Source organism: Mustela nivalis (assembly GCF_964662115.1).
Source record: "Mustela nivalis genome assembly, chromosome: 18".
NCBI classification, from domain to species: Eukaryota; Metazoa; Chordata; class Mammalia; order Carnivora; family Mustelidae; genus Mustela; species Mustela nivalis.
In genome coordinates, this window is record NC_139037.1 from 56357749 (window position 1) to 56362105 (window position 4357).

The 4357-nt window shown below is 53.7% G+C and overlaps 1 long non-coding RNA gene across 1 annotated transcript; it reads left to right on the top strand.

The window, feature by feature from the left end:
- The first annotated feature begins 89 nt into the window (after positions 1-89).
- LOC309852279 lies at positions 90-3243 on the top strand. Its single transcript, XR_014305152.1, has 3 exons — positions 90-185; positions 822-884; positions 2777-3243. It is a non-coding gene; the product is annotated as an uncharacterized lncRNA (long non-coding RNA).
- Positions 3244-4357: the final 1114 nt, after the last annotated feature.

The window sequence follows — 4357 nt, forward strand, 5'->3', positions numbered from 1 at the left end:
GGAGAAAACGGGGAGAGAGGGCCTAATGTTCCCCGGGGAGTATCAAAGCTGGGGCCCGCATATCCCGGGGCTCAGCCTGCACCCCTCAACCTCCTTCCCAGGGCAGAGTGCAGCCTTCAGCCCAGAGGGCCAGCCCATGGGGGGCTACACGGAAGCTCAGCCGCACCTGACTGTCAGGCCTCCAGGTAAGTCCCCGCCCCTTAACTAACCCTGCCCCCAGCACACCAGGCCCCTCCTCTCAACGAAGATGCTCCACCTTCTGGGATCCAGTTCAAGAATGATGCAGTAATTCATTTGCATAACAGTGGAGCTGGGGGGACCATCACAGATTTCCTGGAGCCCACTTCTTAGCTGAGCTTGTTTCTTCCAGGCTCCGCCCATCCACTGGAAGGTTCTACTTAAAGGACTAGTACCTTTTTAAAAAAGATTTTATTTATTTATTTTATTTGAGAGAGCGCACACACGCATGCATGTGTACACACACACACACACACACACACACACACACAAACGCTCGCACGCAGGGTGGGGGTGGGGTAGGGATGGAGCACCAGAGGAAGAGGGACAGATGGACCCTGCAAGGAGCACAGAGCCCACCGTGGGGCTTGATCTCACAACCCTGAGATCAGGACCTGAGCTGAAACCAAGAATCAGAGGCTCAGTGGACTGAGCCACCCAGGCATCCCAGGTCTAGTACTTTCTTAAATGATGACTCAGTCTGTCTTGATAGTGGGATCCCCTGGGGAGGGAGACGGTGGGAGGGATTTGGGGCATATGGGAAAGTTGGGGAAGACGCACAACCCTCCTCTTTTCTCTTCCAGGGTCGATGGGAATGAGTTTGAACTTAGAAGGAGAGTGGCATTATCTATAGATTCAGGACAAATGTGAGTGTCCTATGTCTCAGGGTTCTGGGTTGGGGGTTATGTAGATCTCAAAGCTCTGTAAGGCCTCCAGATTCCAATACTGCACCCACCTGGAGGGGGTCCTCGTGGGTCTGCAGGGCTCAGTGGGAAGATGGTTTACCCACCCACCCACTCATTCATTTGTCTGTACGTGTGTCCATCCATCAGTCATCCACTTACCCACTCTCCATGCAAACACACATCCACTCAATCCGTAGTCATCTGCCCGCCCACCCACCTGGTCAGCCGTCCACCTCCGCACCGATCCAGCCACCCACCCGTGAGCCACCCATGCCTCCGTCCACCACCGGTCCTGCATCCAGCAAATACATCAACCCAGTCTTCCACCCCCATCCACACTGATCCGCCCCCTCCAAAGCTTCACCCGCCCACCTGCCCACCCAGTCAACCGCACACCCATCTGTTCACACACCTCCGGCGGACATGAAGCCCTTTTCCGGATCCTGACCAGTCTCAAACAGGGTCCTGCTCTTGAGAAAATTTGAGCTTTGGAGGAAGTGAACATCAGAAAGGAATGATGGTCCAGAGCAAGAGGTGGAACAATACAGAGCTTGCTTGGAGGAGGGAGACGTCCCCTGTCCCTGAGATAGCAGGAAAGACTTCAGAGAGGAAGTAACTTCTAGGTAGGGCATTGAAGGATGAATAGGAGTCCACTGGGGAGAAGAGGGAGGGGCAAGAGAGTAGGGTACATTCTTTCACTCTCCCAGGTCTTAAGACTTCAGAGCATCTTCCCACTTAGTCTTCATAAAAAAACCCCAAGAGGGAGAAATTATTATTTTTGTGTTACAGATGAGAAAAATTGATGCTCAGAAAGAAAACTTCACTTGTATAGGTTCACTGAGCTCAGAAAAGTAGAGGGAATAGTGTGTGCAAAGGCCCAGGGTTCAGGAACTGCCTGCAATTTCTACAACACGAATCAGACCTTGACTGATTCCGAGTTAAAACTCTTCTGTGGCTCCCTAGTGCCCTGTGGTGAAGTCCAAAATCTTCAGTTCAGCACCTCTACACTCCCTTATTTAATGCACATTCCCTGAGTACTTGTGTGCCTGGCCCTGGGCTGGGTAGTGCTGGGGACACAGCAGTGACCACAACAGCCCAGCCCTGCCCTCACAGGGCTTATTGTCCAGTGGGGGAGAGTGTCTTCAGACAATGATGCCCAAAGTGGACAGGGCTGGGATGAGGGAACCCAGGAACTGGAGGAGCCCAGAGGGAGTATCAGACCCAGGCTGGGAGGCTTCAGGGAAGACTTCCTGGAAGAGGGGACTTGGGAGCTGAGACCAGGAGAACGGAAGGTGTGATGCAGGAAAGGAGGGAATAGCATATGCAAAGGCCCAGTGCACTTAGTAAACTCAAGGCTATGAGACAGCCCTATGCCCCCATCACCACTGCCTCCAGACCGATGAGGGGGAAGGAGGACTGGCCTGGGCTGGCATCAGCAGGCAGGCTGGCAAGTAGTGAACTTGGGGCCAACAAAAAGGCTGGGAGATGGGAGTGGAGACCCAAGAGAGCTTAGGCATGGAGCCTGGGAAGGAGAGGTGGACATTTGTCCAGGGCCTGGCAGGTCGGTAGGGATCTCAGCTCTGCCCCAAACAACCAAGGATGGGTGTGGCCTGGTCTGAGTGTCACGGGACCTCAAAAGAGGTGGAGGGGTTTCCCAGTCTCTCTCCTTGTCTTCTTTTCTCTTTCTTGGTTTTAAGAGTCTTATCTGTTTTTCCATCTCTCTCTCTGTTGCCTCTATTCCTATTCCTCGTCCTTCCCGCCCTGCCTCCCTCTGCACTCCTCTCACTGTGGGGCTGATGTGGGACCAAACCCCTCCCCACTTTCTGACTTGGCCTCTCATCCCCTCTCCACAGACCCCAGCCTCCAGACTGTGACCACTAAGCTCTCACCTGGTTCCGGTCCTCGCCTGGCCCCCTGACTTCAGGACCCCACCTCCTAAGGTCCCCAATGCAATGCCTACCTCCCTGGGGCCCCACCGGGACATGGGGGCCTGAGCACCCACTCGAGGGTCTCTCAAGGACAAAGACAAGGCCCCTAGGCCCTGTGCCCCACTTCTGCCATCACCTCTGCCTGGAGCCCAAACTGAGATCCCAGTCCCGGGTCTTAAGAAGATGGTGGCTGGTGGGGGGTCCCCTGCCTCCAGGCTCGAGAAGGGACTGGCAGTGGGCTGCGGAGGTCAGGGAAGGAGGGTCAGCCGGATCCGACATTTGGAAGAGGTCCCCTCGTCCTGCCAGCCCACTCCCCGCCCCTTCTCTCCCCTACCTCCCTTCACGGACGTCTTCTACTTTTTTTTTAATGATAAAATCTTTAAAAACAAAAAGCCGCCAATCTGAGTTCTTGTGTCTCTTTCGAGATTCAAATTCTCATCGATTTGAAGCTCATGAACCACCAATTATAATAATTGATACTCTTTTCTTTAAAAGATTTTATTTGTCAGAGTGAGAAAACAAGCAGGGGGAAGGTTAGAGGGAGAGGCAGACTCCCCGCTGAGCAGGGAGCCCGATGTGAGGCTCCATCCAGGACCCCGAGATCATGACCTGAGTCGAAGGCAGACACTTAACTGACTGAGCCTCCCAGGTGTCCTAATAATTGATACTCTTTATCCCCACTGTCCCCAGGCACTCTGTATCAATTAGCTATTGCTGTGTAACAGACCATCCCAAAGCTTTGTGGTTCACAAGGCCAACTCTTTTTTAGCTCGTTATGCTATGGGTTGGCATAACTAGGCTCTGCTGGGCAGTTCATGTGACTTCAACAGGGCTCTGCTGTGTATCTGTGGCCAGAGATGGGTCAGCAAGAGGGCTTTGCTGGCCGGCAGCAGGGGCAACAGGAGGTTGTCCTGTTCATTCACACAGAGGCTCAGCTGGCCCTCAAGAAGGAACAGAAGGGCCCAAGGCCTCCGGAGGTCCCAGCTCAGGTCTGACTCCTGGTTCTCTGAGCTGCATCCTCTTGGTCACAGATCTCAAGGCCAGCCAGATTCAAGGGAGGAGGCAGAGACTCCACCCCTTACAGGGTGGGGACGGGAGCCTGCAAATTCACAGCGCAAGAGATGGGGAGGATGAAGAAAAATGGCCCCTTTTGCATCAGTCTTCCACACAGTGGCTCCAAGATGACTTTTTTCGTTTGTCCCATGGGACACAAATGCAGCAACCCCGGGGTGTCCTTGAAAATTCTCATGTGTGGCCAACAGACCACCAGGCTGCACAGCAGGGAGGTCATGAACCAGACTCTAGCCCCAACCTACCTGGGTTCAAATCCTCATTTGCTCTGTGATACTCACTCTCAGGACTGAACAGACCTGAGCTTGGAAGGGTGAGACCCCCAGAGCCCACCTCCAAACACCACTCACTCACATACTCATCTTTTTTTTTTTTTCAAAATTTTATTAGAGAGAGCATGCCTGTGAGGGAGAGGCAGGGGCGGGGCAGAGGGAG